Raw genomic sequence first — 23,595 nt, forward strand, 5'->3', positions numbered from 1 at the left:
TTAATCTCTCGCCCTCTCCCTCTCTAATGATAGCAACAGTGTGCACAGTCAGTTTAATTGGTGCGGGCCCCCACACCTTTGTTGCCTGGGACCCCCACTAGCCTTAATACGGCCCTGACTAAGTCAGTCATTGTCACTCCTCCCCTTGGCACCCCCACTGACATGCGTTATGACTGGGCACCCCCTTCCCTCACTGACACCCACGATCACTGTGTATAAGTGCTCTACCTGGCGCAATGTGTGTGATGTAATGCAAATTGGTACTATTATGTGGACACACCCCTCCCCCACAAAGCCACACCCTTAAATTTTTGCAGCACGGCTTCGGCACGCACTGTCTATGCTTTGTGTGGTAGGAAGGCACCAAAATGTCTAGTTACAGCTTTGGTGCAAGTGTCATGTATACTACACAGCCCAGCAGCATTGTCACCCCTTTCCAACACTTTAGTAGTGTCCACATCAAGTCCTTGTTTTCATATTTGAATAATTAATAAGAATATTCATTCTGATGGAACCCAGAAAAGGACAGGTAGGACCCCAATTTTTAAAAGTGAGGGGTCCCTGGGACCCACTTTTTTTTTTTTTGTCTCAGCGCGATCACTGGACTGTAGACACCGTGGTCGGCCAAGAAAACTTAGTGCATCAGATGAAAGATGCATCGCGCTTACTTCCCTTTGAAGTCAGAAGATGTCCAGCAGTGCCATCAGCTCAGAATTGACAGAAACCAGTGAGACCCAGGTATGCCCATCTACTTTTTGGAGAAGTCTGGCCAATACTTCATGGAAGAATTGCAGTTAAAAAGTCATACCTTCGACGTGGAAACAATGCCAAGCGACTCAACTATGCACGGAATAATAGGAACTGGGGTGCAGGAAAATGGCAGTAGGAGCTCCGGACTGAGGAGTCAAATTTGTAAATATTTGGCTGAAACAGAAAACAGTTTGTTCACCGAAGGACTGGAGAGCGGTACAATAATTAGTGTCTGCAGGCGGGTGTGGCTCATTAGTTCGACAGTGTCTAGGTCGAAAAAATGTTTAGGACGACAGTCACTAGGTCGACAGGTCAAAAGGAGTGATTTTTTTGGTGTCGTTTTCTTCGTAGAGTGACCAGGAACCCCAATTAGTGCACCGTGTCCCCTCGCATGGCTCTTTGCTCGCCATGCTTTGGGCGGGTGCCTCGCTGCGCTCGGCACAGGTTGTTGCTCCCAATCATAGTCCAAATGAAAAACTCATGTCGACGTTTGCCATGTCGACCTAATGAGTGTCTACCTAAGTGGCGTCGACCTGAAGACGGGATACCAGGTATTCAGGGTATCATTTTATTAAGCATAAGCTGCTTGTGCGTCCTATTCAGACAGCGATGCAAATAGGATGCAATTTCGGCAAAACAAGGATGCCCAACTCGGAGAGTGTAGCATGGGACCTTTCAGCTCACTCACGCCAGGCATCTCCCACAACATGGCGTATCGAGGCAAGTGGATCCGGTTAGCATCTCTGTAGTCGAAATACCATGCCGGCGTCCCAAATAGGGTCACAAGCCGGCATGGGGGGGGGGGGTTTAGGGTTAGGAGCCCCTGCCAGGATTCTGAACGCTGCGGTCAGTATTCGCTCGCCATGCTTCGGGCAAGGTGCCTCGCTTGCCACAGATTACCGGTCCAATCGTAGTCCACGTTGGTCGTTAAGTATGAAAAGGTTAAAAAAAAAAAAAAAAAATTTACCAATTTAAAAAAGAAATTTAAAAAAAAAAGTGAAAAACTCATGTCGACCCTTTGACCTGTCGACCTAGAAACCCTGTTGACTTCCAATCCTGTCGACCTAAACATTGTCGATCTTTAGACCAGATCCTCTGCAGGAAACAGTGAACCATGGTGGAGGTTCCTTGCAAACTTTGGGCTGCATTCCAGCAAATGGAGTTTGGGATTTGGTCAGGATTAATAGTGTCCTCTATGCGGACAAATACAGGCAGGTACTTATCCATCATGAAATACCATCAGGGAGGCGTCAGATTGCCTCCAAATTTATTCTGCAGCAGGGCAATGACCCCAAACATACAGCCAATGCCATAATGAACTATCTTCATTGTAAAGAACAAGGAGTCCTAGAAGTGATTATATGACCCCCACAGAGCCCTGATCTCAACATTGAGTCTGTCTGGTATTACATGGAGACAGGATTTGAGCAGTGTACATCCACATAAGATCTGTGGTTAGTTCTCAAAGATGGTTGGAACAATCTCCCTGCAGATTTCCTTAAAAAAAAAACCTATGTGCAAATGTACCTAGAAGAACCGACGCTATTTTGAAGGCAAAGGGTGGTCACACCAAATATTGATTGGATTTAGATTTCTCTTCTGTTCATTCACTTTGCATTTTGTTTATAGATAAAAATAGGATTTTAATTACCTACCGGTAAACCCTTTTCTCGTAGTCCGTAGAGGATACTGGGGTCCACATTAGTACCATGGGGTATAGACGGATCCACCAGGAGCCATTGGCACTTTAAGAGTTTAATAGTGTGGGCTGGCTCGTCCCTCTATGCCCCTCCTACCATACTCAAGAGAAGGACTTTACTTCGAGAGAAGGACTTTACACAGATAGTGGCGAGATTCACACCAGCTCACACATACAAGGCAAACCAAGCTAACTAGCTTGAAAACTCAGCAACAGCTGAATAATTATACTGAACCAAGGTTTAACACAGTACTTAACTAAGAACAAAGCAGTACTGACCAAGTAACCACTGCAGGATAACGAAGCTCTGGGCAGGCGCCCAGCATCCCCTACGGACTACGAGAAAAGGATTTACTGGTAGGTAATGAAAATCCTATTTTTTCTTACGTCCTAGAGGATGCTGGGGACCACATTAGTACTATGGGTATGTACCAAAGCTCCCAGAACGGGAGGGAGAGCGCAGAGGCTCCTGCAGAACTGATTGAGGACCTATGGTTTGGTCAGAGGCCAAAGCATCGAACTCCTGGAACTTAGCAAACGTGTTCGACCCAGACCAAGTAGCCACTCAGCAAAGTTGAAAAGCCGAGACACCCCGGGCAGCCGCCCAGGAAGAATCCACCTTACGAGTAGAGTGGGCCTTAACAGATTTTGGACACAGCAATCCTGCCGTAGAATACACATGCTGGATAGTGAACCTTATCCAGCGAGAGATTGTCTGCTTAGAAGCAGGACACCCAATTTTCTTGAGTTCACACAGGACAGAGTCCGATTTTCTGTGACGAGCAGTCATCTTCACATAAATTATCAGAGCCCTTTCAACATCCAAGGACTTTGATGGAATTGAGGAGTCCGTGGCAACTGGCACCACAATAGGTTGGTTGATATGAAAAGCAGACAACCTTTGAAAGGAATTGCTGACGTGTCCGGAGCTCAGCTCTATCTTCATGGAAGATCAAGTAGGGACTTTTACAAGACAAAGCCCCCAACTCCGACACACATCTAGCAGAAGCTAAAGCCAACAAAGCGACAGCCTTCCACGTGAGAAAATCGCCCTCAACTTCCTGTAACGGCTCGAACCAATCCGATTGGAGGAACTGCAACACCACGTTAAGATCCCAGGGTGCCATAGGTGGCACAAAGGGAGGCTGGCTGTGCAGAACCCCTTTCAAAAAAGTCAACCTCAGGGAGGGAAGCCAGTTGTTTCTGGAAGAAAATGGATAAGGCCGAAATCTGGACCTTTATGGATCCCAAACACAGGTCCATATCCACACCTGCTTGCAGGAAGAGGAGAAATCGGCCCAGTTGAAACTCCACCGTAGGAAACTTCTCGGATTCACATCAAGACACATACTTTTTTTACAAATTTGATGGTAATGTTTAGACGTAATTCCTTTCCTAGCTTGTATCAGGGTAGGAATAACCTTGTTCGGAATGCCCTTCCGAGCTAACATCTGGCGTTCAACCTATATGCCGTCAAACATAGCCGCGGTAAGTTTTGATAAGCGAACGGCCCATGTTGCAGAAGGTCCTCCCAAAGAGGAAGAGGCCTTGGATCTTCCAGCAGGAGATCCAGAAGATCCGCATACCAAGCCCTTCTTGGCCAGTCCGGAGCAATGAGGATTGCCGAAACTCTTGTTCTCTATGATTTTTAAAACCCTTGGAATGAGTGGAAGTGGAGGAAACACATACACTGACTGGAACACCCACGAAGTTACCAGGGCGTCCACCGCCACTGCTTGCGGGTCTCTTGACCTGGAACAATACCTCCTTGTTAAAAAGTGAGGCCATCATGTCTATTTGAGATACACCCTAAACATTTATCACCTCTGTGAACACCTCCGGACGGGGGCCCCAATCTCCTGGATGGAGATTGTGTCTGCTGAGGAAGTCCGCTTCCCAGTTGTCTACTCCCGGAATTAAGATGGCTGACAGCGCCAGTGCGTGCCTTTCTGCCCAGAGGAGGATCCTTTTTACTTCTGACATTGCAGCTCTGCTCTTCGTTCCGCCCGAATGGCAGTGCCTGAAACGAATAGTGACTGTCTAACAGTGCAAACCTGAGATAAGCCTGGTGTGGCGGCCAAATCGGAATGTGGAGGTACGCATCCTTGATATCCAGGGATACCAGAAACTCCCCCTCCTCTAGACCCGAGATCATCGCTCTCAGAGACTCCATTTTGAACTTGAACTCCCTCAGATAAGGGTTTAACGATTTCAAGTTCAAAATCGGTATGACCGAACCATCCGGTTTCGGTACCACGAAAAGGTTCAAATAGTAACCCTTGTTTTGCATATACAGTGGAACTGTAACGATTACTGCTGACCTTTCCAATTTTTGAATGGCTTCCTGTAGGACAGCCCTGTTTGTCAGTAACGCTGGCAAGCCTGATTTGAAGTATCGGTGAGGCGGGAGTTCTTGAAACTCCAGTCTGTACCCCTGGGACACAATATCCTGTACCCAGGGGTCTAGGCCGGACGACACCCAGATGTGGCTGAAACGTCTGAGCCTCGCACCCACCTGACCGTCCTCCAGGCTGTGCGGTCCACCATCATGCTGAGGATTTTGATGAACCAGAAGCAGGCTTCTGGTCCTGGGAGCCTGCAGGTGCAGGCTTTTTGAACTTTGCACTCCCACCTCTAAAGAAAGTGGTAGGGGGCTTTGACTTTTTTGTCTTAGCGGTCCGAAAGGACTGCGATGCGGATGAAGAAAAGGGTTTCTTCGTAGAAGGTGTAGCTGAGGGAAGAAATTGTGACTTACCCGTGGTTGCTGTGAAAATCCACACATCCAACGCTTCCCCAAACAGAGCCTGACCTGTGTATGGTAGGTTCCCAACACTTCTCCTGGATTCCGCGTCCGCCGACCATTGGCGTAGCCAGAGTTGCCTGCGAGCTGAGACAGACATGGAAGATATCTGTGCATTCAGCGTACCCAGGTCCTTCATGGATTCCACCATGAACCCTGCAGAATCCTGTATGTTACGTAAAAACAGTTCAATGTCACTTCTATCCATTGTATCCAAATCTTCTAGTAACATGCCTGACCACTTTACTATAGCTTTTGAGATCCATGCACAGGTAATAGTACGCCTTAATGCCACCCCTGAAGCAGTGTATATGGATTTGAGCGTAGTGTCAATCCTACGATCTGCCGGTTCTTTTAACGCGGTAGATCCAGGGACAGGTAAAACCACCTTTTCTGACAGTCTGGAGACAGAGGCGTCAACTATGCGTGGGTTTTCCCCATCTTTTTCTATCCTCCTCAGGGAAGGGAAAAGCAACCAGAACCCTCTTGGGGATCTGGAATTTTTTTCTCTGGGGTTTCCCAGGACTTTTCAAATAAAGCGTTTAATCCTTTAGACACAGGGAAGGTTAGCGAGGCTTTCTTATTATCTGTGAAGTAAGCCTCCTCAAACTGCTCAGGTGTTGTGTCAGAAATGTTTAATACATCTCTAATGGCCTCAACCATGAGCTGCACCCCCTTAGCAAGGGATGCCGCCCCCCTCAGCACATCCCCATCATCGTCAGCCATGTCAGAGTCAGTATCCGTGTCATCTTGCATAGTCTGGGCAAGTGCACGTTTCCGTGAGTATATGTTAGGGCAGGGGTGAGGAACCTGCGGCCCTCCTGCTGTTGCTGAACTACACATCCCAGCATGCCCTGCAACCGTTTTAGCATGGCCAAATAGCAAAACTGTAGCATGGCATGCTGGTATGTGTAGTTCAACAGCAGCTGGCGGGCCAAAGGTTCCCCACCCCTGTGTTAGGGGATTTTGAAGGAATAGGAACAGAACCGGACCAAACTGCCAGACTTCTTTAAAACCTGCATTTCAGTCTCTGTATGAGCTACCCTAGTAAAGATCTGAGAGATCATTCCCTTAATAGAGGTCAACCACTCAGGCTCAGTAATAGGGATCTGAGATAATACATTACATTCCTGGGTACATGGAATGAATTCCTCTGGAGAAGAAATGTCCTCTGCAGCATATGACACAGAGTCCCTAGACATTGTTATGTGAGAAACAAACAACCACAGGAAAATGTCAGACAGTTTCCCTCCCAAGTACGCCACAGAGAAATACAGCTTGGAGCCAGCACACACACAGCGCTACCCTAGGCAGATATAAAACAACTACCTAGAGCTGACTGTGTACCTTAATAGACTACACAGTAATTTCACAGCCTCCCCCCCCTTCTACAAACCCTGGTACCGCACAGGATAGCTGGAGTTGCATTGAGGGAAAGCTCTTCCTGTCAGCATCTCTGTACTGGATCTGCAGGCAGGAAAATGGCGCTGAACGCTGCTGGGTCCGCTGAGAAGCTCCGCCCCTTTAACATGGCGCTGCTTCCCGCTCTTCACATCTTTATACTGGCCTGAGGAATTATGCTGGCAGCGTTACCAAGGTCCCTGACAGGCTTGGAGACCAGTGTAGGGTATAGGCGCTGGCTCATGGCGCCCCTCATAGCGCCGTACTGTGTACCGCTGGGCCTCTGGAGCGCAGTTAGTACTGCGCTCCCACCCTGATGCTGCCATCTTCACATCGGCTCCCCGCTTGCTGTGGGGACCGGTGACTCACTAGCCACCGGAATCTTCTGGCTCTGTTAGGGGGTGGCGGCATGCTGCGGGAGTGAGCGGCCGCCTGGGGCGGCTAACGATCACCCTCAGGAGCTCAGTGTCCTGTCAGCAGAGATAGTGGCCATTAACCTCTCAGGGTTGGACACTTCTCCCCCCCCCAAGTCCCACGAAGTAGGGTGGCCAATCCCGGGATCGGCGGGATCCCGGGATTTGAGGCCAAAAATGCCGGGATTTGAATCCCGGGATTGGAGCCTTCAATCCCGGGATTCACGTGCGCATGCGCACTACTGATTCTTGACCGGGCAGCGCCGCTGAGCACTAGCGCTCGGCTCAGCCTCAGACGCTGCCCGGCCCCGGCTGCCCTGCTGTGTGCGGCGTGACGTCAGCGAGGTCACGCTGCACAGCCCCTTCAGCCATGGCCGCTCCTTCCGCCCTCCAATGCGCGTGCCTGCCAGCCAGCCAGCCCTCCTGCCCGCCACAATTTTTAAAGTAAAGAGGAGGACTCTAAAGCAAGTGCACTGTGTCTGTGAGTGATACTCACGCTGCGCTGCCCTGCTGCCTGCCTCTCGAGTCTGGACCTCAGTGACCCCCTATAATAGTGAGTAATATATATATATATATATATATATATATATATATATATATATATAATTAATTAATGCTGCAGCACTCTGAGTCTTTTAAACATCAAAGGTGTATTGGAAAAATTACATCATGATTTTTTCAGTACACCTGTGATGTGTAAACGACTCAGAGTGCTGCAGCATTAATTTATCCCATTGCTTCCATCACTTTATTCCCTGACACAGAGTGCCAGGCTGCATGTACCATAATATATATATATATATATATATATATATATATATATATATATATATATATATATATATATATATATATATATATACACATACATACATACATACATATTTATTGTACATACACAGTACAATCCCGGGAATCCCGGGATTGAGCATTTTTCAATCCCGATCCCCGGGATTGGAAAAACGGCCCGGGATTGGCCTCCCTACCACGAAGCAGGAAGGCTGTTGCCAGCAGCCTCCCTGTGACTAACTCTAATAACAACAAAACTAGAATAACTCCTACGGAGCTCCCCTAGCTGTGACCGGCTCCTCCGAGCACATTTTCTAAACTGAGTCTGGTAAGAGGAGCATAGAGGGAGGAGCCAGCCCACACTGTTAAACTCTTAAAGTGCCAGTGGCTCTTAGTGGACCAGTCTATACCCCATGGTACCAATGTGGACCCCAGCATCCTCCAGGATGTAAGAGAAATTCACTTCTATCTTTAAAAGCATTCTTAAGGTGCATACACACGGAGAGATTTTGGCTATGAGAGATTTTGACTAACTTTTCCCTTGAACTGGCAGTAGGAGATTTTGACTAACTTTACCAGAGATTTTGTCTAACTATGCAAGAGATTTTGGCTATGGGAGATTTTGGCTATCTCATTTAAATAAGGGGATGAGTGTCATATATAGGACGATTTTACAGGGTGGCTGGTATTTAAATAGCTGAAAGTTAAAAAAAAAATTTGCGTGGGGTCCCCCCTCCTATGTAAAACCAGCCTCGGGCTCTTTGAGCCAGTCCTGGTTGTTAAAATACAGAGGAAAAAATGAGTAGGGTTCCCCCATATTTAGACAACCAGCACCGGGCTCTGCGTCCGGTCCTGGTTTAAAAAATACGGGGGACAAAAGACATAGGGGTCCCCCGTATTTTCCAAACCAGCACCGGGCTCCACTAGCCAGGGAGATAATGCCACAGCCGGGGGACACTTTTATATTGGTCCCTGCGGCCGTGCCATTACCCCCCCAACTAGTCACCCCTGGCCGGGGTACACTGGAGGAGTGAGGACCCCTTAAATCAAGGAGTCCCCCCCTCCAGCCACCCAAGGGCCAGGGGTGAAGCCTGAGGCTGTCCCCCCCCATCCGTGGCCCGGTGGATGGGAGGCTGATAGCCTTTCAATAGTAATATTGTTCTTTACAGGAGGCCTACAGGTCCCAGCAAGCCTGCCCCAGCATGTTGGCACTTGGAGAACCACAAGTGCCAGCATGCCCGGACATAAAGGGCCCGCTGGCACCTGTAGTCCACCTGTAAAGAAAATATATAAAAAAAAAAAAACACAACACATTCTTTTAAAAATCCTTTATTAAACTGGGTCTTCACCTGGGGGCGGCGGCCTTTAAGCTCTTTTGCATTGCCGCCGCCTTCCCAGGGCTTCCGGCGTCTTCACCTGGGGGGGCGCCACCTCCCCAGGGCTTCTGGGGTCTTGCTCCGGCGTCTTCACCTGGTGGGCGGCGGCTGCTAAGCTCTTTTGCATAGCCGCCGCCCATCCAGGACTTCCACGACGTCTTCACCTGGGAGGCGGCGGCCTTTAAGCTCTTTTGCATGGCCGCCGCCTTCCCAGGACTTCCAGCATCTTCACCTGGTGGGCGGCGGCTGCTAAGCTCTTTTGCATAGCCGCCGCCCATCCAGGACTTCCACGGCGTCTTCAGGAGCTCTTCTCCGCTCCTCCTCCGCCGTCGGACTGACAGCCGCTGCCTCGCGCTGACTTATATAAGTCAGCGGGAGGGGGCGGGGCGATGACGCGGCGAGCCGTGATTGGCTCGCGGCGGCCATCTTGAATTTCAAAAATGACGCTGAGGCGCCATTTTTGAAACTGGTACCGCTCCGCTGCCAAACTCTGCAATAGAAAGGTAAATTTCCCCCGCCCGCACCGCTGCCGCAACCCGCCGCCGCCGCCCACACCGCCACCGCAACCCGCCGCCGCCCACACCGCCACCGCAACCCGCCGCCGCCCGCACCACCGCCTGCACATCGCTATCGCTGGGAAAAATCGCTGGCCTCTTAAAGTGTTAGCGATTTTGACTAACTTTTGCAGCGACATAGCCAAAATTGACTTGCCTGCACTGACTATTTTTCCCAGCGATAGCGACCTAGCGGGGACGCGCATCGCTATCGCTGGCTGTGTACACACGGAGCGATCTGCACTAACTTTGAGCGATTTTGACTATATAGTCAAAATCGCTCAGTTATATCGCTCCGTGTGTATGCACCTTTACTTTGCAGCAGTTTTTCCACACCTGTCTAAAACTTTTGCACAGCATTGTACATCTCTGCAGACCATAATCAGACTACAAGCTCTCACACAACTCAGGCTATATGCAAACACCCCACTACCATACACACACACACACACACACACACACACGTGGATTTCAAAAATATAGAAAGATCCATCTATATAGGACTTGCGTACAACTGTGTCAGCACCATAGCCTGACAATCCAAACCTCAACCATAGTACAGCAAACAGACCGGCTCCCGCAATAGTTTTCCCACACTATTGAGCGCCACTACAGAAATTCTTTGGGGCAGATTAAGCCTGGAAAAGTGATAAAGTGGAAGGTGATAACACACCAGCCAGTCAGCTCCTGTCATTTTTCAAACCCAACCTGTAACTTGATAGTTAGGAGCTGATTAGCTGGTGCGTTATCACCTTCCACTTTATCACTTCACCAGGCTTAATACATCAGCCCCAGTCCTGTACAAACTTTGTTAGAAATTCAACCTTTAATTTTACACCACTGCCTTTTCACTTGCCAAGCAAACTTCACATCTCTAATAACCAGCCAGTCTTCTAAACCCCATTGTCTCCATTAAATGCTCTTCTATGCCCACTTATAAGCTTTCTCCATCACAGCCCACGATTCTGCTGTCTACATCAAGGTAAAACAGACACCAGTCAACAGATTGCCTCATGCCATATATCACATCCCTATGTGCAGTGGTATTTTAGTGTCCTGCACCAGACTTGAAATATAAATCGATACCTTTCAATTCATAAAAAAAACAGCCACTAAAAATGAATCCTCTATAATAGGTTTATAGTTTATGGTGCTGGAGGTGCTCCCAACAATCAAAACCTTTACATGTTAATATCTACTTATTGGCAGTTGTATATGGGATGATTAAATTGATTGTTAATTTTAAAACGTAACTTTTAATATTCTTACTTAAGATAATAGGGGTAAGTAATTGTGATTTGTGTGACTTTGTAAATAATTAAATGTGCGTCACACCCTCCTTCTAAATATTTAAGGACAATATTTGTCTCAGTTGTGATTTTTTTTGTATGAATGAAATTTTTACTTAAATCCAATGTATGGATAATCAATGCCTAAGTCATACAGCTTATATCAAAGTATCACAAATAGTTAATTTAGGGCATAGTTATTCGCCTATTATTTTAGCAGTGATATGTTATGGCCGCTACAGCATACAGAACATTTCCATGTAAGATTATAGGTTAGGAATCGGTTTTCAACCTTATTGATAATTATTTCATAAAACCTTCACCAGTTAACACCTGTAAATATATCCTGAATGCAAGAAGAATATTACATAGCAGTCATAGATACACTCCTATATACAGCTTCACAACAGGGAATCAGCAGTCATCAAAAGAAACCCTGAGTCAATAAACCAGGCATTGGTTCCTTGCTATACACGAGTATCACTTTCTTATAGCAGATGGTCTTTAGAATTCTAAATCAGTATTGACAAGATACATTATTGCTTTCGCTGGATACCTCATAATAACGGATACAGATACAGTTTGTGCATTCCAGTTACACAGAGAAGAAAAGTATAACCTCCTAATTATGCTGCACCTTCTAATTCAATCAGTAAATGCAGCTATGCATTCCGCAGTGGTGTGCGGTGAGGTCAGTGACTGGGGAGGCACTGGCAGTTAACCACCAGCCCCCCCACCACCACCACAATACAATGGGGGGGGAGGAAAAAAAAAGTGTAGTCCCCCATACATTGCAAAAACCAGCACCAGGCAGAACCAGCCTGGGGGGATAATGCCATAGCAGGGGAGACACTGTGTGGGGTTCCCCTGCCATAACATTAATCTGCCCCCCCCCCCCCAACTAGTCAGCCCAGGGCTGGAATTCCTCGGAAGTGGGGACCCCAAAAAATAAAAATGGTGTCCCCCTCCTGAGCAATAACCAGCACTGGGCTGATAGCCCAGTGATATGCCCCACACCCCTGGTGGCGGTGGGTGCGGGGTTCATTGTTAATATTGTTCTTTACAGGTGGCCTACAGGTCCCAGCAAGCCTGCCACAGCATACTGGCACTTGGAGAACCACAAGTGCCTGCATGCCCAGACAGAATGGGCCCGCTGGCACCTGTAAAGAAAATATTAAAATAAAACCACCACACAATCTTTTTTTTAAAAGCGTTTATTAGTCAGGGTCTTCACCTGGGGCCAGCGGCCTTTAAGCTCTTTTGCATGGCGGCCGCCCCCCCAGGGCTTCCGGCGTCTTCACCTGGGTGGCCGCCACCTCCCCAGGGCTTCCAGCGTCTTCCTCCGGGAGGCGGTGGCCTTTAAGCTCTTTTGCATGGCCACCGCAAAAGAGTGATGGGTCCGCTGGCCAATCACTGGCCTCACTGACAGGGGCGTGCTTTCATGGTTTGAAAGCATGTCCCTGTACGAAAGTGGCACAACTAATGGTGCTCCTTTCCCATGTATTTTCAATGGTATTTTAATGCACATTGCTGCCCCCGCCCCCATACCTTTCCCCATTCACAACGGGAGGCACCATGATCAGTGCCTCTCAACCCCATTTAGACAGGGATAATGATTAGGATAATATAAAGCATAAACTAATGACACAGAATGTGTCAAAGTATCTTCTTTATATTATTTTAGTCATTAATGAAGGGGGGGTACTGCCTTCCCTGACTGCACGTCCCTGGCATTCCGGCTGCATAAGAGGAGAAAAAGCATGACCTCCATATTAAGCAATGGACTGCTTTGAAGCAGGACACCCAATCTTTTTGGGATCATAAAGAACAAACAGCAAGTCTGATTTTCTATGATGAGCTGTTCGCTTTACATACACCTTCAAAGCCCTTACAACATCCAAAGACTTTGAAGAAGCAAAGGTGTCGGTAACAATAGGAACCACAACAGGTTGGTTGATGTGAAACGCAGACACCACCTTAGGAAGAAATTGCTGACTAGTTTTGAGTTCAGCTCTGTCCTCATGGAAAATTAAATAGGGGCTCTTGTGAGACAACACCTCCAGCTCAGACACACGTCTTGCTGAAGCCAAGGCCAACAGTGTCACGGTCTTCCATGCAAGATATTTTACATCAACCTCCTGTAACGGTTCAAACCAGTCCGATTGGAGGAACTACAGCACCAAATTGAGATCCCAAGGTACCGTGTATTTTTTTCACCTCTGACACTGCTGCTCTGCTTTTCGTTCCGCCCTGTCGGTTTATGTACGTTACCAAAGTTACTGTGTCCGACTGGACTTGAATGACCTGATCTTGAAGAAGATTTGAGGCCTGCAGAAAAGCGATGTATACGGCCCCGAGTTCCAGAATGTTGATTGGCAGGACAACTTCCTGACTTGACCATCTTCCCTGAAACTACCCCTCCTGGATGACTGCTCCCCAACCTCTGAGGCTTGCGTTTGTGGTTAGCAGAATCCAATTCTGAATCCCGAACCGGCGACCCTCGATTAGGTGAGAAGTCTGAAGCCACCATAGAAGAGTAATCCTGGCTCTTGGCGATAGACGTACCCTCTGGTGCATGTGAAGATGTGATTCGGACCATTTGTCTAACAGATCGAGCTGGAATGATCTTGCGTGAAACATTCCGTACTCATAAGAGGCTACCATTTTCCCCAGAAGGCGAATGCATAGATGTACCGATATCCAGATTGGCTTCAGGACATCCGGAACCGTTGACTGGATTACCAATGCCTTTTCCAACGGAAGGAACACTTTCTGCGACTGTGTGTCCAGTATCATACCCAGGAATGGAAGCCTTCGTGTTGGCTATAGGCGAGACTTCGGAAGGTTCAGAATCCACCCGTGATCACGGAGTAGTCGGGTTGGTAATGCTGTTCAACAACCTCTCCCTGGACGGCACCTTTATCAGAAGAGCGTCCAGGTACGGAATTATGTTCACTCCCTGTTTGCGGAGGAGAAACATCAACTCTGCCATCACCTTGGTGAACACCCTCGGTGCCGTGGAGAGACCAAATGGCAGAGCTTGGAACTGGTAGTGACAGTCCTGCAGTGCAAACCGTAGATAAGCCTGATGAGGCGGCCAGATCAGAATGTGAAGGTACGCATCCTTGATATCCAGAGATACTAGGAACTCTCCCTCCTCCAGACCTGAGATCACCGCTCTCAGGGACTCAATCTTGAATTTGAACATACGTAGGTACGGGTTTAGCGACTAGAGGTTCAGAATAGGTCTTACCAAACCGTCCAGTTTCAGTACTACAAACAAGTTGGAATAGTACCCCTTGTTTTGCAGATGAGGTGGAACTGGAACAATGACCCGAGTCTGTACCAGTTTTTGAATGGCGTCCTGTAAAGTTATACTTGCCTCTTGTGAAACTGGTAAGCCTGATTTGAAGAATCTGTGAGGTGGAAGCTCCTGGAACTCCAGTCTGTAGCCCTGGGATATAAGATCTATGACCCAAGGATGCTGGCACGAACTTGTCCAGATATGACTGAAGAATTTTAGTTGGGCTCCCACCCGCCAGTTTTCCAGGCATCACGGTCCACCGTCATGCTGAAGGCTTTGAGGACGCAGAGGTTGAACTCTGTTCCTGAGAACCGGCAGTTGCTGGTTTGCGTGGTTTACCTCTAGCGCCTCTAGTTACTGTGGAAGAACCTCTGGTTTGGCCCTTAAACTTGGCTGTCCGATAGGACAGCAAATTGGAAGCAGAGTAGGCCTTTCTGGCAGGGGGAGCTGCGGAAGGAAGATATGTGGACTTACTCACAGTAGCTTTGGATATCCATTTATCCAGTTCATCTCCAAATAAGGCCTCTCCTGTAAATGGTAGGCCTTCCACGACTTTTCTGGAGTCTACATCAGCAGTCCAGTGGCGGAGCCATAGGCCCCTACGTGCCGACACTGCCAAAGCCATGGTGCATGCATTAAGCAACCCTATTTATTTTATGGCTTCCACCATAAAGTTCGCAGAGTCCTGTATATGTTGCAGGAGTAAAACAAACAATCTCCCCCTAGAAAAAAAAAATCTAACCCCTCAATTAGGTTACCTGACCATTTAGCAATTGCTTTTGTTATCCACGTACATGCTATAGTGGGTCTCTGTGCCACCACAGCAGCTGTGTACAAAGATTTGAGTGTGGTCTCAATGCTACGATCCACCGTGTCTTTCAGGGAGGTTGCACGAGGGACAGGCAACACTATTTTCCATGACAGCCTGGATACTAATGCATCCACTATCGGTGGATTTTCCTATCTTCATGAGGAAAAGGATGAGAGTAACCTCTTAGGGATTTGAAATTTCTTCTCAGGATTAACACATGATTCTTCAGGGTATCCAGTACATTAGACACAGGAAAAGTGACTGAAGATTTCTTTTTTACATTAAAATAAGATTCTTCACACTCCTCTGTCACCTTAGCAGAAATTTGTAGAATGTCTCTGATAGAGGCTATTCCCTGTGACAGAGCAGCATCCCCCCTTTCTGAGTCCACCTCCCCCCTCCTCCATGTCTGACCCTTCATCAGAGTCAGACTGCAGGATACAGGCCAGAATACGTTTTTGCGGACAAATGGTATGGGTCTGAGACGCTGTTTTGATGACTGAGTCTCTGTTCATAAACTCATCCACAGACTGTCTTAAGTATTGTGTCTCTTTCTCATTGCGGGACAATTTAGTAGGAATATTAAAAATAATTCCTTTAAAGGAATCCAGCCATGCTGGTTCAGCCCCGCTAGCCTAGGAAGGGGCACTACACTGAGTACACGGTAGTGAGCCCCCTGGGGAGGATGAACACTCTGCCATACATGAAACACTCTTTGCCTGACATATTGTAAATGTGACAGCACACACTCACAGGAAAAGGTTAAAAGCACAATTAACCCACAAAGAGCCCTTCCAGGGAGACACAGATAATATGGAGCCAGCACACCACGCCCTTATCGCCAATGTCAAGCTTAGCCGGGTCGCAGACTGAGTACCCAGATTGAGGACTCTAATAATCGCTCCCCCCTGGTACCGCTGAGGTAATCTGGAGTTACTGCGGATCTGGCGTCCCTGTAAGTCAGCATCTGTGTCCACTGCAGAGGGAAAAAGGCGCTGGTGAGCTGCTGGATCCGCTCATAGTGAAGCCAGACCCCGTCCATGGCACGCAGGCTTTCCACTTTTTTTTTTTTTTTTTTTTTTACTGGCTGAGGTAATTTAGTGCTTAAAATGGAGTCAGATCTGTGTTAAGTCTTTGTTTGCCAGTATGGGTACTGTGTACAGTGTACTGAGACTTAGTTTGCCCCCTCAGAAGCGGTGCGTCTGCACTATGTACTGAGTCTTGAGACGCAGTCCGCCCCGTTTAGAAGCCGTGCGTCTCCGTACCCTCATGCCGCCATAATGGCTGGCAACTCGCTAACCGGGACACCGGCTTAGTACTCACCACTCTTCATTCTTCTGGCTCTGTTAGGGGTGGCGGCGCGCTGCGGGAATGTACGCTCGCCGTGGTGGGGCTTGCGAATAGTTGCCTCAGGAGTTGGTGTTCTGTCAGCGGGGAACGGGACCATTAACCCTTCAAGAGGTTGGGCCATTCCCACGAAGCAGGCAGGCTGGTGCCATTCAGTCCTGCCTGAAAATAACAAACAGAAAAATAAATGCAGAAAACTCTTCAGGAGCTTCCATAAGCGTAACCAGCTCCTCTAGGCACATTTTCTAAACAGAGTCTGGTAGGAGGGCATAGGGGTGGAGCCAGCACACACTATCAAATTCTTAAATTGTGTATCCATGTATACCCCATGGTACTAAATGGATCCCCAGTATCCTCTAGAACGTAAGAGAAAAAAGCATTGTGACAGTAATTTTGTCGGATTCCGCTTGTATCCCAGGAGGGGTGCAAGAAGCAATCCTCAACTTCAGCACAACAGTGCGCTGAATTGAATAGCTCTGGAAGCAGTTTTAAATCAAACTGCCCCCAAAAACAGTGGTTTGAGGGACCAATGAGTAGCAAGTTATGTGCTTGTGGCTTCTTACTGGTCTATGTAAATACAACCACCCTTCTACAGCATTACACAACCAGGCTACCTGCAGACGCTGTGTCACAAACGACAGATACCTAGGAAAACCAGGGACATGGACCCGTGAAGTTATAGAATAGTTTTTTTTGTTTTTTTACTTTTTTCGGTTCACTGGTTCAGCCAGGAACGCATCTTTAAAATGTAGTGAAGCTGTGCATACGCTTTGACCGGGTTGGGTACAAAATCCCAGCAATTGGGATCTCAACAGATCACGGTAAGAATTCTTACCCTGCCCCTAATCCACCCCTCCTGCAGCCTAAAGGGCCCTACACATTGAGCGATCCGCCGCCGAGTTGCCCAACGGCAGGGGGGGGCAGTGAAGTTTCTTCACTCCCCCTGTCACTCGTGTCCATAGAAGTGCAGGAAAATAAGAATTTACTTACCGATAATTCTATTTCTCGTAGTCCGTAGTGGATGCTGGGAACTCCGTAAGGACCATGGGGAATAGCGGCTCCGCAGGAGACTGGGCACAAACAGAAAGCTTTAGGACTACCTGGTGTGCACTGGCTCCTCCCCCTATGACCCTCCTCCAAGCCTCAGTTAGGATACTGTGCCCGGACGAGCGTACACAATAAGGAAGGATTTTGAATCCCGGGTAAGACTCATACCAGCCACACCAATCACACCGTACAACTTGTGATATGAAACCCAGTTAACAGCATGATAACAGAGGAGCCTCTGAATAGATGGCTCACAACAAGAACCCGATTAGTTAACAATAACTATGTACAAGTATTGCAGACAATCCGCACTTGGGATGGGCGCCCAGCATCCACTACGGACTACGAGAAATAGAATTATCGGTAAGTAAATTCTTATTTTCTCTGACGTCCTAGTGGATGCTGGGAACTCCGTAAGGACCATGGGGATTATACCAAAGCTCCCAAACGGGCGGGAGAGTGCGGATGACTCTGCAGCACCGAATGAGAGAACTCCAGGTCCTCCTCAGCCAGGGTATCAAATTCATAGAATTTTGCAAACGTGTTTGCCCCTGACCAAGTAGCTGCTCGGCAAAGTTGTAAAGCCGAGACCCCTCGGGCAGCCGCCCAAGATGAGCCCACCTTCCTTGTGGAATGGGCTTTTATTGATTTAGGCTGCGGTCATCCTACCGCAGAATGCGCCAGCTGAATAGTGCTACAAATCCAGCGCGCAATAGACTGCTTAGAAGCAGGAGCACCCAGCTTGTTGGGTGCCATCAGGATAAACAGCGAGTCAGTTTTCCTGACTCCAGCCGTCCTGGAAAAATAAAATTTTCAGGGCCCTGACTACGTCCAGCAACTTGGAATCCTCCAAGTCCCTAGTAGCCGCCGGCACCACAATAGGTTTTCACTTGAACCAACCTGAGACCACCTTTGGGAGAAACTGAGGACGAGTCCTCAACTCTGCCCTATCCATATAGAAAATCAGATAAGGCTTTTACATGACAAAGCCGCCAATTCTGACACACGCCTGGCCAAGGCCAACATCATGACCACTTTCCACGCGAGATACTTTAGCTCCATGGTTTTAAGTGGCTCAACCAATGCGACTTTAGGAAATCCAACACCACGTTGAGATCCAAAAAGTGCCACAGGAGGCACAAAAGGAGGCTGAATATGTAGTACTCCTTTAACCAAAGTCTGAACTTCAGGCAGTGAAGCCAGTTCTTTCTGGAAGAAAATCGACAGAGCCGAAATCTGGACCTTGATGGACGCCAATTTGAGGCCCAAACGTCACCCCTGCTTGTAGGAAGTGCAGGAATCGACATAGTTGAAATTCCTCCGTCGGGGCCTTCATGGCCTCCCACCAAGCAATAAATTTTCGCCAAACGCGGTGATAATGTCTTGCAGTGACATCCTTCCTGGCTATGATCAGGGTAGGGATGACTTCCTTCGGAATACCCTTTTCCTTTAGGATCCGGTGTTCTACCGCCATGCCGTCAAACGCAGCCGCGGTAAGTCTTGGAACAGACAGGGTCCCTGCTGCAGCAGGTCTTGTCTAAGCGGCAGAGGCCAAGGATCCTCTGCTAGCATCTCTTGAAGTTCCGGGTACCAAGCTCTTCATGGCCAATCCGGAACCCCGAGTATGGTTTTCACTCCTCGCCTTCTTATTATTCTCAGTACCTTGGGTATGAGAGGTAGAGGAGGAGACACATAAACCGACTGGTACACCCACGGTGTCACTAGAGCGTCCCCAGCGATCGCCTGAGGGTCCCTTGACCTGGCGCAATATCTTTTCAACTTCTTGTTGAGGCGGGACGCCATCATGTCCAACCGTGGTCATTCCCAACGGTTTACCCGCATTTGGAAAACTTCTGAATGAAGTCCCCATTCTCCTGGGTGTAGGTCGCCCATCGGAGAATCCTTGTGGCTTCTGCCATCGCCATCCTGCTTCTTGTGCCGCCCTGTCTGTTTACATGGGCGACCGTCGTGATGTCGTCTGATTGGATCAGTACCGGCTGGTTCTGAAGCAGGGGCCTTGCTTGGCTTAGGGCATTGTAAATGGCCCTTCGCTGCAGAATATTTATGTGAAGCGAAATCTCCTTGGAAATTTCTTCCCTGTGTGACTGCACCCCAGCCCCGAAGGCTGGCATCCGTGGTCACCAGGACCCAGTCCTGTATTCCGAATCTGCAGCCCTCTAGTAGATGAGCCCTCTGCAGCCACCACAGCAGCGACACCCTGTTTCTTGCTGACAGGGTTATCCGCTGTTGTATGTGTAGATGGGACCCGGACCATTAGTCCCACAGGAACGTCCTTGCGTGGAGTCTTCCGAATGGAATTATGCTTCGTACGAAGCTACCATTTTTCCCAGGACTCGTGTGCATTGATGTACCGACACCTGTCCTGGTTATAGGATGTCTCTGACTAGAGATGACAACTCCTCTGCTTTTTCCACTGGAAGAAACACTCTTTTCTGGTCTGCGTTCAGAAACATTTCCAGGAACAGAAAACGTGTCGTCGGGACCAGCTGTGACTTTGGAATATTGAGAATCCAGCCGTGCTGTTGTAGCACTTCCCGAGAGAGTGCTACCCCCACTACCAACTGTTCTTTGGACCTCGCCTTTATCAGGAGATCGTCCAAGTACGGGATAATGAAAACTTCCTTCTTGCGAAGGAGTATCATCACTTCTGCCATTACCTAGGTAAAGACCTTCGGTGCCGTGGACAACTCCACCGGCCGCGTCTGGAACTGATAGTGACAGTCCTGTACCACACATCTGAGGTACTCCTGGTGAGGAGGGTAAATGGGGACATGCAGGTACGCATCCTTGATGTCCAGGGAGACCCTGTAATCCCCCTCGTCCAGGCTCGTAATATTCGCCCTGAGCGATTCCATCTTGAACTTGAATCTTCTGATATAAAAGTTCAAGTATTTTAATTTCAAGATGGGTCTCACCGAAACGTTTCGGTACCACAACCACTGTGGAATAGTAACCTGTTCCTTGCTGAAGGAGGGGCACCTTGACAATCACTTGTTGTGATTATAGTGTTGAATATCCACCAACACCGTCTCCCTGGCAGAGGGAGGTGCCGGTAAGGCAGATTTTAGGAAACGGCGGGGGGAAGAACGTCTCGAACTCCAGCCTGTACCCCTGAGATACTACTTGAAGGACCCAGGGATCCATGTGAGAGAGCCCACTGTCCGCTGAAATTTCTGAGACGGGCCCCCACCGTACCCGGGTCCGCCTGAGCAGCCCCCGCACCATGCTGTGGACCTACCGGACGCAGGGAGGATTTCTGCTCTTGGGAACTAGCTGTGTGTTGCAGCTTTTTCCTCTACCTTTGCCTCTCGGCAGAAAGGATGAGCCTCTAGCCCTCTTGCTTTTCTGGGGCCGAAAGGACTGTACTTGACCATTGCCAAGTCCATAACCCCCGTCTGGCGGCAATGGACCTAGCGCTTATTTTTGATGCCAGCCGGCAAATATCCCTCTGTGCATCACGTATGTATAAGACCACGTCTTTTATATGCTCTATTTTCAGCAAAATATTGTCCCTATCCATAGTTATTTTCCGACAGGGAATCTGACCACGCAGCGGGAGCACTGCATATCCATGCCGAAGCAACGGCTGGTCGCAATATAATGCCCTAGTGTGTGACTATATCTTATAGGGTAACCTCCTGCTTTCTATCAGCAGGTCCCTTCAGGGCGGCCGGAGACGGAAGTGCCACCTTTTCTGATAAGCGTGTAAGCGCTGTATCTACCCTATGGGGTGTTTCCCCGCGTGACCTATCCTCTGGCGGGAAAGGGTACGCTGCCAATAACCGTTTTAGAAATTATCAATTTCTTACCGGGGGAAGACCACTCTTCCTCACACACCTCATTTAATTTCTCAGATGCAGGAAAAACTACTAATAGTTTTCTCTCACCAAACACAATACCCTTTTATGTGGTACCTGGGGTATAATCATAAATGTGTAATACATTTTTCATTGCCTCAATCCTGTAACGGGTGGACCTATTTGGAGGGTACACCAGTCTCATCGACGTCGACACTGGAGTCAGTATCCGTGTCGACATCTGTGTCTGTTATCTGAGGTAGCGGGCGATTTTAGAGCCCCCCATGACATTTGAGACGCTGGAACAGGCACAAGCTGAGTAGCCGGCTGTTCTGTGTCGTCGACCTTTTATGTAAGGAGTTGACACTTTCACGTAATCTTTCCATAAGTTCAACCACACCGGTGTCGACCCCGCAGGGGGTGACAACATATTTACAGGCATTCGCTCCGCCTCCACCTCATTATCCTCCACATACCTGTCGACACAGCCGTACCGACACACAGCACACACACAGGGAATGCTCTGATAGAGGACAGGACCCCACAAAGCCCTTTGGGGAGACAGAGGGAGAGTATGCCAGCACACACCAGGGCGCTATATATCACAGGGATAGCACCTATAAAAAGTGTTTTCCCTTATAGCTGCATATATATATGTATACTGCGCCTAAATTGTGCCCCCCCTCTCTTTTTAATCCTTTCTGTAGTGTATTAACTGCAGGGGAGAGCCAGGGAGCTTCCCTCCAACGGAGCTGTGAGGGAAAAATGGCGCCAGTGTGCTGAGGAGATAGCTCCGCCCCTTTTTCGCGGACTTTTCTCCCGCATTTTTATGGATTCTGGCAGGGGTTAATGTACATCCATATAGCCCTGGGGGTTATATGTGATGTATTTTTGCCAGCCAAGGTGTTAATATTGCTGCTCAGGGCGCCCCCCCCCCAGCGCCCTGCACCCATCAGTGACCGCAGTGTGAGGTGTGCATGAGGAGCAATGGCGCACAGCTGCAGTGCTGTGCGCTACCTTGATGAAGACTGATGTCTTCTGCCGCCGATTTTCCGGACCTCTTCTTGCTTCTGGCTCTGTAAGGGGGCCGGCGGCGCGGCTCTGGGACCGGACTCCGAGGCTGGGCCTGTGTTCGATCCCTCTGGAGCTAATGGTGTCCAGTAGCCTAAGAAGCCCAAGCTGGCTGCAAGCAGGCAGGTTCGCTTCTTCTCCCCTTAGTCCCTCGATGCAGTGAGCCCGTTGCCAGCAGGTCTCACTGAAAATAAAAAACCTAAAACTAACTTTTATCTAAGAAGCTCAGGAGAGCCCCCTAGATTGCACCGTGCTCGGTCGGGCACAAAAATCTAACTGAGGAGAGTCATATGGGGAGGAGCCAGTGCACACCAGGTAGTCCTAAAGCTTTCTTTTTGTGCCCAGTCTCCTGCGGAGCCGCTATTCCCCATGGTCCTTACGGAGTTCCCAGCATCCACTAGGACGTCAGAGAAAATATGGACGAGATCGTCCATATTGGCCTGCATGCACAGGCGATGGGGCACCAGCGATGAATGAGCGCGGGGCCGCGCATCGTTCAGCGCTGGTGCCTCCACACTCAAAGATATGAACGGTATCTCGTTCATTAACGAGATTGTTCATATATTTGAATATTATCGCGCAGTGTGTAGAGCCTATTACCCTAACCTCCCCCCATACTACCCAAAACGCCATTACTTCAGGAATCATCAGTATTGAGACTGTCTGGTTCCTGATTGCACCCCCTCTGACACAGATAACACATTGGGAAACTTGCTACAATGCTATGTACACATTATGCGATCCTATAAGATATTGTATAAGATATCATAAAAAGTCATCACTGGAGTTCAAAACCACACAATATCACCTCATCAAGACTGCATGCAGTACGACATACGACCCGCGGGAGCGCACATCTTATATCGGATCATGCATACACATTACGCAATATAATTTACGACTGAATATTGTTCAGATTGTGAACAATACTGTATAGTCTCTACGCAGCATTAGTCAGTGACTCAGTACCACACAGGAAACATCTAAAAAATCAAACCAAGTATTAATAAAAGCCTCCCAGTGCTACCATCCCATTAGCAATGCATTTATTTTTAATATTTCTTTAAACATACACAGTTATCAGCTCAAGTGCAGAGCACGAGACCGACCCCCTGGGCTATCTGAA

The 23,595-nt window shown here is 48.5% G+C and overlaps 1 protein-coding gene across 3 annotated transcripts in view; it reads right to left on the reverse strand.

Annotated features, from left to right (window-relative positions):
* Positions 1-23,595, reverse strand: part of SGO1 (shugoshin 1) — a 280,791-nt gene that overhangs the window by 183,724 nt on the left and 73,472 nt on the right. The window lies entirely within an intron of this gene.

The sequence above is a fragment of the Pseudophryne corroboree genome, chromosome 5 (genome assembly GCF_028390025.1).
Source record: "Pseudophryne corroboree isolate aPseCor3 chromosome 5, aPseCor3.hap2, whole genome shotgun sequence".
In the NCBI taxonomy this organism is placed as follows: Eukaryota; Metazoa; Chordata; class Amphibia; order Anura; family Myobatrachidae; genus Pseudophryne; species Pseudophryne corroboree.